Genomic DNA, 13,951 nt, shown 5'->3' on the forward strand with positions numbered 1-13,951 from the left:
TTCACTCTCATCCAGTCCATTACAGCTACCAAGCACCAGTTCAGGACCTGGACAGCCTCCTTCGTAGCAGGTGGGAAGGAGTGACAGAGCTGGACATCATCTGCATACAGATGACACTGGACTCTGAAACTCCAGATGATCTCTCTCAATGGCTTCATGTATATGTTGAATAACATAGGAGACAGTATCAAACCCTCTAGGACTCCACAATATAAAAGCAGTGGGGCTGAGCAGGTGCCCCTACCAACACCTTCTGGGAATGGCCCTCCAAAAAGGACTGGAGCCACTGAAGAACAGTGCCTCCAAAGTCCATTTCTGCAATACGTCCCAGAAGGATACCATGGTCAACGGTATTGAAGGCTGATGAAAGGACCAGCAGAACCAAGAGGGACACACTCCCCCTGTCTAGTTCCTGGCAAAGATCACCCACTAAGGAGGCCGAGGCTGTCTTGGTATCATGTACTGGCCTAAAGCCAACTGTGCCAGATCTAGATAGTCCGTGTCTTCCAAGAACCCCTGGAGTTGCGAGGCCACCACATGTTCCAGGACTTTGCCCAAGAAGGGAAGATTGGAAACAGGGTGAAAGTTACCAAATGGGTGAAATCCAGTGATGGTTTCTTCAACAGTGTTTTTATCACAGCTTCTTTTAAGCTGGCTGGAATTTTGCCTTCCTGAAGGGAGGCATACACCACTACCTTCTCCCACTCGGCCAGTCCCCCTCTAGCTTCCTTTAGAAGCCAGGATAGGCAGGAGTCTAGGATGCATGTGGTTGCTCTCGCTCCTCCAAGAATCTTGTCCACATCCTCGAGTTGAAGCAATTGAAATGAATCCATCAAAACTGGACAAGCAGGTAAGAGAGTGAATTGCTCTACATTCTCAAGAACTAAAAAAAATACCACTAAAATCTTGTTCACAGTTCTACAGAGCCATACATTGAACTACTTCCTCAGAGACTGTCGTTAACATGGGTCAAAGCCAGAGCGGATCAAAGCAAATTTGTCTGCAAAGAACTGAGCAAATGCTTTACAGCAGGCTGTTGACCAATCCTGACCAGGCTGTTGACCCCAAGGCGGGGTTCAACAGCCCTCTGACTATTCAAAACAGCTCCATCGGATGGTTCTTTGCAGACACAATATTAGCCTAAAAGAAAGATTTCTTTGCGGCTTTTATTGCCGTGACATATACCCTTAAATAAAGGTATAGCCGTGTTTGGTTTGACTCACTAGGCTTTCTCCACCACATCTACTCTAGTCTCCACTTTGTTCGCTTCATCACTGCCAGCTCCTTGTTGAACCAAGGAGATGGTTTAGCTCGGCTGCTCAAGAGGGGATGTTCTGGAGCAATCGTGTCTACTGCCCTGGTCATCTCCTCATTCCAGAGGGTGACCAGAGCCTCAATAGGATCACCTACCGAGGCGGCAGAAAAATCCCCAAGAGCCGTCAGGAATCCATCCGGATCCATAAGCCTCCTGGGGGAGACCATTTTAATCAGTCCTCCAACCCTGCAGAGGTTAGGGGGCGCAATAAGTCTAAACCTGATCAGGTGATGGTCAGTCCATGGCAATGGAGCAATGGTCAGCTTCATCCCATCCCTGGCAGAAAACCAAATCTAGTGAGTAGGGCCAGCTACTAATTGGGACATCTTCTTTTAGATGTTCTTCTGGACTGGGGAAATTGCAATAGAAGAGCTATTGACAATGAAAGCCTTATGGGCTTCAACAAATGTTCATGAACATAACCAAATGGGTTTCTCTAAAGGCCATCTTCACTTCTCCTTATTACCTTGACTAAGTAATAGACTACATATTCAGGAACTCAGGGGAAAGGAAGAATTATAAACTCAGATAGGAAAGGTTTAAACTTTTCATAAATATAAGAAATCATTGTTACATGCATAACATTAACTATGGGCCTTGAATTGTATAAATCATTTCTGGGATCCTAAGGGGAATTTAAATAGATGTATTGTCTTCTGACATTGTTCTTTCATTTATTTGGCTCTTTCAAAAAAAAAAGGTGAATTCAAATCTTTTTAGTGTTAATTAAATATATAAACCGTGTACAGAAACAAGAATTTTCTCCATATGTATGGGAAGAAAGACAAAACCCTGTAGTAAGAGAGTGAATTGCTCTACATTCTCAAGAACTAAAAAAACCCCACTAAAATCTTGTGCACAGTTCTACAGAGCCATACATTGAACTACTTTCTATAGCTGCTAAACACTTAAGAAAGGCTCTTAATAGTACAACGAGCTTTCTACAAGTGTCTTCAAGTTGCCTGTTAACTTATTGTAACCCTATACATTTCAAACGGTTTTCTTACAAAAGAAAAACTCAGGTGATTTTGCTAGATCATTCCTTTGAAATATAGCCTACTGCACCTAGTATTTGCACCTGGTCATGTCCCATCCAACTACTAGCCTGAGCTAATCCTGTTTGGTTTCCATGATCAAAGGACCTGGTATTTTAAGGGTATTTAAGTTTTTTAAATAGCTGTTATTGTCTTCTGACATTGTTCTTCCATTTATTCAGCACCTTCAAAAAAACTTAATCACAGTCTGTCAAAAATGTAGAAACTAGATGTGTTGTTATAGCAACACCAAGCCCTATGAATGCTCAAATCTGTGAAGTGGGCATCTTGTAATTACTGTACATGAAGGTGGCTGTCTGCATGTAAACAGATTCTCATAGTTAGGCTTCTGCACATTTGTCTCTCCCAAGATGGTGGACAATATGATCATATAGAAGGAGGTGCACATGGCTCAGCTTCTAAAGAGCAGAGTCGAACACTTAAATTCTCAGCCTGAGGGCAGGAAACTGTCAAATTAGCAATTTCCAAGCGGCTGTGTGAGCTTGTTGCTGAAGGATGGGTATAAATACTATAAATCAGTGTTTCTCAAATTCTGCTCCTCCTAGTGTTATATGGCCAGTGTCCTTGAGGGACAACAAAAGCACCACCAAGATCTGAAATTGTTCTTTTAGGAAGGACAGGAATCAGAATAACAGAAAGCTCCTACACTTCTCAGATTGATATTCTAGAAGAATACCATGGCTGCTAATATCAAAAGCTTCTGAGAGCTCCAGGAGATGCAGTTGTGTTGTGCTGCAGCCTCCATGTGAATTCCCTTACATTCGTCATCCACCAAGGTGACTCAGCCTATTTCCATCCCAAAACCAGACCTGAAAACAGATCAAAGACTTTTTATAGATAGAATGTCACACAACCCTATTTTTTTTTGTAATCCAAATCTTGCACTATTAAGAACATGCCCTCTCTCTCTACATTAACATTTCATAGTTTATCCATTTCAGAATAGGTGAAATCTATTCACTATTATTTTATTTGAAATGCAAATGAGCTTAGTCATCACTGATTTACCATGCAATTTAACTTGCATTATAATCTGAAGTCTGTGGGGCTTAGTCATGTTGGAAGATCTAACCTGGGAACCAATGGGATTCTGCTTTACCGCAAAACTAGGAGAGGTAATAAATACCTTGAATAATTAAGATGTGGAAAATTCCTCTCTCCAGATGTCGTTATCATTGGCTATGCTGGTTAGAGAAGATGAAAATGACTACCCATTAACATCTAGAAGGATGTATATTGCTTATTCTACTTGTGCAGTCACACCTAGGCACTTTAAGGTTGAAACTATGATGTGCTTCTTTCTTTAGCCGGGTGGACCTCAGGGGCCTTACTTTGAAGCTCAGGAGTCCCAGCAACTAAGACATATCCAGATTGAACATCAAACAAGATTTTTATTTTCTCAAAGCCCTTGACAGGCTTGGCACAACTTACAAATACAAACAGTAAGCTTATAAAATCATGTGGATGTTCCTTTCTTACTTTTCCCTTCAGCTGCTGAGTTAACTTCTTCCAATGGTGGAGAAATCCTGGAATACTCTCTACCCTAGCCCTGAGTCGCTATACTAGAAAGAGTAGTTCTTTCCCTATCTAAACTCAAAGCTAGCTTGGAGGCAAAGTAGTTAGAGCTTCTTCCAATGGCAGAGAAATCCTGGGATATTCTCTGCCCTAGTCCTGAGTTGCTATTTTAGAAAGAGCAGGTCTTTCCCTATCTGAACTCAGAACTAGTATTAAAGGCAAGAGGTTAGTACTTATGGTGGCTTGTCTGAGCTGGGCCTTGCTTGACCACAAGCACATCTCAGTCTTTTGCTATACTGTAGAAGGCAGAAGAGCTTCTTAAAATGGAGATTTCATCCCCAGGAAAAAAAAAGGAGCGATCTCAAAATCAAAAGATACTTTTGCAAGCCAACAGCAGCAAAGGCTTTGCAAACTAACTTCAAGCCTCTGTTAATGGTTAACTATCAGGGTGTTGCTGAGTCTGTAACAACCCTGGAAAAAATGCAAACGGGGTGCTATTTCCTACAACTATGGGGCAAGGCAAATCCTGGGAGATGGAACACTACTGTAAATCTTTGCCTTGCAACCCAGGGCCCTTCTACACAGGCCCTAAAATGTGAAAGTTATGGGTTAAAGGGGGGGGGGGGTGGCTAAATGATGCTAGCTGTAAATCTGCACTGATTTGCAGCAATTGACAAAAATGTGTTTAAAAGGTCCACTCATATCTCAATTCTGGCTGAGAAATGTGTATGTTCACATCATTGTATATCTGTGCAGTGATGCAAAAAATGTGCTTTCCTTCACTTCCCCCTTTGTGGACTGCTTCAGCATATGTGCAGTTTTTTAAAGCCCAAAACAGCTAATCAGCTGATTGGGCTATCAAACAGACACACAGGTGACTCAAGGGAAGCACAAGTGGAAAGAAATCAGAACTCTCTGAAACTCTTCATTTTAAACTTTATATCATTAAACAGAGCTTGAATTAACAATTGAAGAAAGAGAGATCTGGTGGAAGTTTTTTTTTAAAAAAAATGCACTCTGTTATGTGCTGGACCTCATATGTGCATGTGCAAATCAGCTTATATTTATATAAAGATATCTGTATGTGCGCATATACAGTCCAGCACATAACAGAGTGTTTTTTTAAAACCCCTTCCACCAGATGTCCCCCATCCACCCTCCATCTTGTTCTGACACAGAGGGACCCTGTGAGGACTGTGGTGGACCATATTCCAGGACTGACAGGACTGGTATGTAGACCTGCTGTCAGGTCTGGGATTTTTTGTCTTCAATTTAAAACACAGGTTTTGGCGCTTTCTGGAAGCACCCCCAGAGGTCTCTTTGTGGTTGGATTTACACTTCCAAATAATACATTTGAACTGCATTATATGTATAGGCCCATATAATGCAGTTTGAATGGAATTGAAATGCCTTAAATGGGTCTTTACACTGACCATATAATGCAATCCAAACTGCATTATTTAGCAATGTCAATCTCACCTATGACAAAAGTGGCCAAGCATTGCCTATGGTTTACATATGGCCAATAAGGATAATTTTTGTGGTCCTCAAAGTTCACACAAGATCACTTGGGCGAGACTTGAGGGAACTTTCAGCATGTTTTGGGGGGGGGGGGTCATTTTAGGTCCAGGAATGTTATTTTTCAAAACAGAAGTCACTATTTTTTTAAAGGGGTCTCTTCTGTGCCTAAAAACATGGCAGAAAAGACCCCTGTAATCTGTTATGGGATATTCAGGGCCATTTTTTTCTTTTCACAATGGGGGTCTTTTGTGAGGGTAATGCAGCCCCCTAGCTTATCAGAGTTGCCCCCCCCCACTTATGAACAGAATATGTAATCTAATAGCAGTCTCTTTCAGTTGAAACAAATGTATCAGGAGAAAGAATATTTATTGCTATATGTCCTGCCATTTTCAAAAAGGTAATCCAATATCTCAGGCTATTTCCCTTGCTTTTCTGCAGTATTCAATAGTGTTTGTTCCTACTTGAAAGGGATGAGATCGTTTTTAACTGACACATTTGGTCATCTCATGAATTGTGAAAACTGAAATGTATTCTATCCCGCACCTCCTCCTTGTTTTCAGGATGCCTTTGCTCTTTCTCCTACTTCCCTTCTTGTTACTTGATATCTCTTTTTAAATGTTTTAATGTGTCTTTTTTATAAATTTTTCAATGCTGCTTTAGCTACAAAGCAGTTCCCTTCTTCAGAAAGCTCATACATACGCATACTACAAGTACTAGGGTGTAAATAATCTGTCTTTCAGAGTTTCCAGTGTTTCTCTGCTGCAGAGAAAATGAAAAGTTCTGTGAAGCTGAGGATTGGGAAGTATGTGTTCTTACATATGCACTAAAATCCCATCAATTTGCACACACATAAAATAGCCATGTGTTTTTATGAAATGATTTTTTTTTTTGCATGGAAAACAAGTATACACACACAATAAACCTCATAGCTACCTGGAAACACTGGATTTTTTTAAAGGGCATGTTTTTACCACAAATAAGCACAACTATACACAAAGAATCTTGTATAAATTCTATTGTATTGTGTCATGCCATTGTTAGCTGCCTTGAGTCCCCATGGGAAGAAAAAATGTGATAAAATAAAGATGATGATGATGATGACAGAAAAGACTTTCTTACCCTCCATCTCTAGAAAAAAACTTTTTAAAATACAGTGTAGACATTAAAAGAACTTTGGAGTCTCTAGGGTCTGGATGTCCAACCCTTTCGGCCATGTAGGAAGAAGAATTGGGTCACACATAAAATAAACTAATATTGATTATCACTGATGAGCAAAAAAGCTCTTTGTATTATTTGTATATAGAAATGGCACAGAATTTCTAATCATGAATAAAATACTATTTGATGAACATGTGGTAGATTAAAAGCACCAGGGTAATGACTGTGAATGTCATGATGCAATATCTAAAGGAATGTGATAATAGCTGAGTCACCATATGAGGTGAGGTGTATTGCAAAAGGGTTGCATCAGCCAGTGTCCCTTAATGATGACCAGCAGGTGGCTATATAAGGAAGATAAAAGAATCCATTTTTCTCTCTCCTGTGTGACTTGATGTGAGTATCTGCCTATATTCTGTATGTGATTATTTGATGACTCCGATTGTTTGTAGTTAAAAGGAAGTTGATCTGTGTATCCTGTTTGTACATATTGCAACTCTGAAGATTAAAGCCTCAGAATGAGAACCTGAATCCATATGTTTACTAAAACAGTGTGTATAGGTAAGGCCACATGTTTTGCTGTGAAAGGACTCTACTATATATTTTTGCTTGCTTTTGGGACCCCTGCTATCCAGCTTTCAGTGGTTCGAGGGGGTCGTGAGTTGGAAACTATATCTGAAGGAGACTGTGGAAAGACTACAACAATTTGGAAATATATCTGAGAGATGGAGTGGTATGCACACATCTATATCTCACATCAGAATTCAGATCACAAGCAAAACTGACATAACCTGGAATATTCTGCCTTTCTATTTATTTATTTAAAGTCTGGAAATTGTTTGGATGGAGAAATTTCAAAACGTAACATGAAATTATATAATACAAATAAATTACTACAAATCACCAGACTGGATTAGGACTGAATAATGGGATGCACAATTTTTTCCATGCTAGGTTCACTTACCACAATTCGGGTAGCAATTAATGAGTTAAAATTTGATGTTGATAGAAAACTAACAAAAGTCCCAGTTTTTCAAAACTACAGTTGTCTGTCAGGATGCATAATAAGCTTTCAGAATGGCAGTCTCCAGATTGATTTCAAAAAGTTGTGGACATCAGGAATCAATTGAATTAACATTTCCGAGCTTCAAATATCCCTTTTGAAGAACATCGTTAGGTTCAAGTAAATATAATTCATTGTGTGTTTTCATAATGTCTCTTTGTACATTGTCATCACCACAGGAATACTGCCATAGATTTCCTCCTTGTGTCAACTTCACTATCACTTCTAGAATTGCAGGTGGTCATTATCACATTGTGTGCCTCCACACCCACACCAGAAATTCCTGGCAGCTGACAACAGGGTGTGGAGACTTTTCAGCATGATGACAATAATCCACATGGATCAGCTGTATATATCAGGTTTGACATTCTCAGACAGATTAAGATTTTATTATTTGTAGCACAACAGACTCTGAATTGATAAGAGGGAGCCACAACAGGGGAATCAAAAGAGTCTGATGTGACGGACGGCCTCCAATATATAGTCAACTCTTCCTCTTGTCATGTGCCAGGGGAAGGCTTCAAATTGTCCATTAGGTTCCAAACTGATTTAAATCCACCACCCCACCCCCACTCCTCAATACCTCAGACCTTCCCTTGAGGGCTCAGGTTGAACAACTAGAAGCAGGGACTCCACTACTTCAGTACTTTTTCCAAACTCAAAAAAAAAAAAAAAAAAAAAAAAAACCTCTGATCAGCATCTCTGTTCCTACAGCATATCTTGCCTATATTGATATGGTGACTGTTTGTATTGTTCTTTATTCTTTGTCCTTCTCTGGGAAATGCAAATTTATCTGTGTTTCTCTGAAGGAGCCCCACAATTCATGATGTAAATGTAATCTATGCATTATAATATGATGTTATATACCAAGGTAAAGGAAAGAAAATCTTGCTTTAAGGTTCTTCCCACTAAGTTAACAGAACAAAGAGTCTGATGATCTAAGTCTCAGAATACAATTCTGAAAATAATTTGGCTATTTGGATATCATTTCCACAACCTCTTACCTGTTATATGGTTTGCTTTCCAACCAAAGGTTAGTTGTAAATTAACTTACGTAGTTGGACAATTATTGTTTATATACAGGAATTCATTGTTAAGTATATCACAGTATTTCCTACATGATCCAACATCAGCAATTATTTTTTTATTCCCAGTCCTCCCTGTACTTTTAATCTCCCTCTCCTAGCATACCAATGCCCAAACATACCAAAACCCTGAGGGTCAGATGTGCTTCATTCATTTCTCTATTTTGAAACATTTAGTATTATAACATACAGAATGGACACTGCTTTTTTGATGGATAGGGAATCTATGGTTCACGCAAGCATAAACTGTCAGGCCATAAAGCAAAAAATATTATATTTAAAGAACTTTTTCTGGCAGGATAATTAGCATCAATCAGTCACAAAAGCTCAAATGCAACAATCATAAACATGTTTACAAATTATTAAGGATGCAATGTGAAAACAACTGAAAATGAAATGGGCACTTGATAACACAAGAGATATTAGAGGGAAAGTTGGGGGAGGGGTCCTTCTTTTTCCCTGGTATATTTGAATAACATAATATGCTAACATCTTTGCTCTTTAATCAAACTATTTAGAGTTATAGCTTTAGAGTTTTTAAAGAAAATTGATTTTGCCAAGATAATTTAGGGTCAGAAAGGGAAGGTTTTTTCCCATGTCAGGAGCTACATGAGAAACTGCAAGTTGCTTCTGGTGTAAGGGAAGTAAGTGAGTAGAAATGGTTGGAGATGTTATAGGAAGAAGAATCTTTCCAACATTGTTCTTTACCCTTCCCCATTTGAACCTATACTTGGTGCGCAAAATCCCTTAATTAAATATCCCATAACCCTCCATCCCATGTGTCTGCTACTGTAGACATAACTATAAGAATAGGAGCCAATAATGACTATAAAAGCAAGATAGTGAAAAGAGATGTGAAGGTGTTAGCAACTGTCAAACCCAGGCAAAATCTAGGAAGGTATACCATGTCAGAGCTCTAGCTTTATATCTTCAAAGTATCTCAACAAACTACAGACATATCTACAAGTGTTTCATTTTTATATGGGGAAATGAAATGAGAATCTGTTATCAACTTCAGTGATTAAAGGAACATTTATACAAGTTGCGTATCCCTCATCTGAAATGCTTGGAACCAAAAGTGTTTTGGGTTCAGATTTTTTATATTATTATTTTGACATACCCTTATTTGCAAATATGTATAGATATCTTGGAAATGGGACCCAAATCTAAACATGATTTGTTATGTTTGTTTCATATACACCTTATATCCATATTATATCCATATTCTGATGGTAGTTTTTAAAAATTCTGTGCATGAAGCAAAATATTTCACAATAAATCATCAAATTCAAAGGGAGCCACTCATGTGGACAATTTGAGATTTTTAAATATTTTGGATTTCTAGAAAAGGGATGCTTAACCTGCAATAGTGCCATAAAATATTCTCCAGAACACTTTACACTTTACAACGCAGGATAGGCATTGCATCACAGGTCTGAGGGACGATCTTGCTTGAAGTGTATCTAAAACTTAATGGAAGCTTTTCTTACCTCTGGGCCAAGCCTGCTACTTTTCTTAGGCTGTGTCTTATCATTCCCTTTTATAAAAAGACACATCCTACACTATTGAAAGTGATTGCTTATAAAGGAGACTCTAGAAGCATCTTGGTGTATTGCTCCAAGTTTCCTCTCAGGAACCCTGTTCCATAACTACAATTTTAATTCAGCATTTGATGATGCCCATTGTCTACTTGGCTAAAAGATACAATTAATGACTTCACTCTTAATAAAATATAATTCAAAAGACCAACAACCATTATTTTCAATCTGCTCAGTAACATGGAATCTTTATCAGCCATAAGGAAAAGGTAAAGCTTCCCCTGATATTAAGTCTAGTCGGGTCTGACTCTGGGGGTTGGTGCCCATCTATATTTCTTTTCTTTTTTAAAAATATTTTTATTGTTTTATCATAGTTATTACATTTGTTATACATTTGTTATAGCAGTTACATATTATTCATCACCCTCTTTAACATATAATCTTATTAATCTGCTTAAGCATTTTCCCCCTTTTTTCCCACCACTGTGCTCCCCTCCCCCCATTTCAAGCCACAACTTTTACATATCATTTGTCCAAAATCTCATTTCTTCTTGTGGCGGTAACCTTCCTTCTTTATTTTTTAAACCATTTACAACAAATTTTCCCAATACAACATCAAAATCACTTTGTTTCTATATACCTTTTTTAACTGTTAATATACATGTAAGCTTATCATTTATAGTCAATTTCCATGCTTCCTTGTACCACTCCTCTATTTGTATATTTATTTCTTTTTTCCAGTTCCTTGCTATAAGCAGTCTTGCTATTGTTAATAAGTTTGTTATCACTTCTTTATCCTCCTTTTTCAATTGTTTATTGTTATATAGTGATAATAAAGCTATGCTAGGACTTTTCTATTTCTAAGCTGAAGAGCCTGTGTTGTCCATAGATGCCTCCAAGGTCATGTGGCCAGCATGATTGCATGGAGTGCCATTACCTTCCCACCAGAGCAGTATCTATAGATCTACTCACATTTCCATATTTTCAAACGGCTAGGTTGGCATAGGCTGGGTCTCCCAGCAGGAGCTCACTCTGCTCCCTGGATTCGAACCACCGACCTTTTGGTCAACAAGTTCAGCAGCTCAGCGGTTTACCCCACTGCACCACCAGGGGCTCCATATATGGTAGATACTGTTTACTTCTTGTTTCATGAAATGTTTGAACTATCCTTTCAGACATTTTCTCTCATTTTGGCTCTCTTGTTTTGAAGGAATCTTTCTTAATAGACAGTCGCATCAACTGGGAATCTACACTGAAGGGCAATTCTTCTGCCAAAATGCAGCATCACAAAAGGAGAAAAAAATCCATACAGCTTCCAGTCTTAAATCATCTTTCCCATGACTGAACTAAGTTTGTTCTCCCACACCACCCATCCCCAAATGCATCTTTTGAAGAAAAGCACACATATTCTGGCTGCATTTTTTCTTCTACTGCTCTCTTTTATAATAATGAAATGTCAGCTGGTTTCAACACTGATTCAATGAGTACCACAGAACTTGTGGATTATTCAGGTCTAGAGTTCAGGGCTTCTTTGCCTTTTTTGCACATACATCAATGACATTAATAGCATTGCTCCCTATGAGTGCTGTGAGGAGACTGCTTTTGTAGCTTGCTGTCTTTTGGACAAAAAGCATCCTTAAAGCCTTTACTTCACTTTGTTAGTGAAAATCTCTGTGCTAAGAATCTTTTCTTGCTTACATTTTATGTAAGCAAACTGGCTTCCTCCAGCCCAGATATTAGAAAACTGGATAAATTTCAAAGACAAGGCTTAGCAGGATCTCTTTTTCTCTCCCCTTTCAACCCACAACCTGAAAAGGCAGCTTGAGAAACTCAAACTATTGTGCATCCAGAATTTCAAGATTTTAAAAGATGGCTGCTGGCCATGATGGTTAAGAGTAGAGTTTCTGTGCTAAGAAGTTGACATCTATGTAGAAAAGGTATATTATATGCTCACTTAATGGGAAGGAGAGCTATTTTCCTGCTCCTGGGGACATCCAGTGGCATTTGGCTTCTTATTATTAAAAACAGAATATTGGCATAGATCTTGTACTGGGGAGAAGCAGTGTCTAATGGTGTAATCAGACTCAAGCCAAAAGGATGTTCAACTACTCTCATGCTCAGATATGAAAGGAAAATCCAAAGCTGCACAAGGCTTTGGAACACAGAATGTGAGAAACCTGACTCAGAGGAACCTAGAAATTGCAAAACAAGAAATAGGACATATAAATATCAACATGAGCAAATTAAAGTTGTCTGAAATGGGACATTTTCAATCAGATAATCTAGACTATTTTACTCTGGAAATGACAATCTAAGAGAAACAGGGCAGCATTAATTGTAGGACAAGATATACCAAAAGTAGTCAGGAGACATAATGCACAGTCTACCTAAAGAATATCAGAAAAAAAATTAGGATAAACCTAGTAACAGAACCATAATCTAATGGCAAGATTCAGTGCTGATGTTCAGAAAAAACAGATCACACACCAAAATAGAACACATTAATAATCGAATGAAACCATAGCAAACAGAGCAGAATCATAAAGAGTCAGAGAATTCAGCTTCAGACTGAGAAATTAATCAGGAAAATGTCTCATTGAATTTTGCAAAGTCAATGATTTTTCATTGCAAACATATTCTTCAGGCAATGGAGAAGACTAGATATGTGGACACACCACCAACAGAGAAATCAACATAAAAATCAAAAAGATATGACCAAAAGCAAAAGATTTTGGTCATATAACACTATGTAACAAAAATTTTATTATTAGATTATAAATGGCATTTCCTAACTGGTCCTAATATAAAAACATGGGAAAGATTTATTACATTGCAAAAACTTTGTTTTTGCAGGATATCCTGCAGCACATTTTGCTATAATTTTTCGAGGAATATCTGATGGAGTATCAACCAAATCAACACAGTTTGTGGCAGCCACAAAAACATTTTCTGAAGTATAACAACTATTTTCAAAATAAACTCCACATAGCTTAACAGGAAATAACACTTTCAAACCAGGAATAGAAAGTGTTTTGAATCTTCTCTTCCCTTTTTCAGCTACTTTAAAAATGCTCAAAATTCTCTCTTTTCTGACTTTCCTCCTTTGTACTATTTCCTTCAATTGCTATAAAGTGAGTTCAAAGTGCTAAAGTAATTTGCATTCACTTAATTCAGCAACAGCACAATTCAAATTTTGACCTACAAAACCCTATACGGTTCCGGCCCAGTGTATTTGTCCGAATGGATCTCCCTCTACATCCCATCTCGAAGCTTAAGATCTTCTGGGGAGGCCCTGCTCTCGACCCCGCCACTGTCACAAGTGAGGCTGGTGGGGACGAGGAGCAGGGCCTTCTCAGTGGCGGCCCCCTACCTGTGGAACTCACTCCCAGGGGAGATTAGATCGTCATCTTCTCTTCTGGCGTTTAGGAAAAAACTGAAGACCTGGATCTGGGATCAAGCCTTTGGTCATTCTGACAGCTAACTGAAGGATCTGATGATAGACAAGGACAAATGGAATGGAATGGATATATGGACTCTAAACCCTGAGCATGAGACTGTTTTATTATTTTATTATGTACTGATGTTTTTAATTAATTGTTGACCTGTTTGTATTGGTATTGCTTGTTAATTGTTTTGGGCATCTAATTGTGCCTCCACTGTAAGCCACCCTGAGTCCCCCCCCCCCCGGGGTGAGAAGGGCG

Source organism: Anolis sagrei, chromosome 2 (assembly GCF_037176765.1).
Source record: "Anolis sagrei isolate rAnoSag1 chromosome 2, rAnoSag1.mat, whole genome shotgun sequence".
Classification (NCBI taxonomy): domain Eukaryota; kingdom Metazoa; phylum Chordata; class Lepidosauria; order Squamata; family Dactyloidae; genus Anolis; species Anolis sagrei.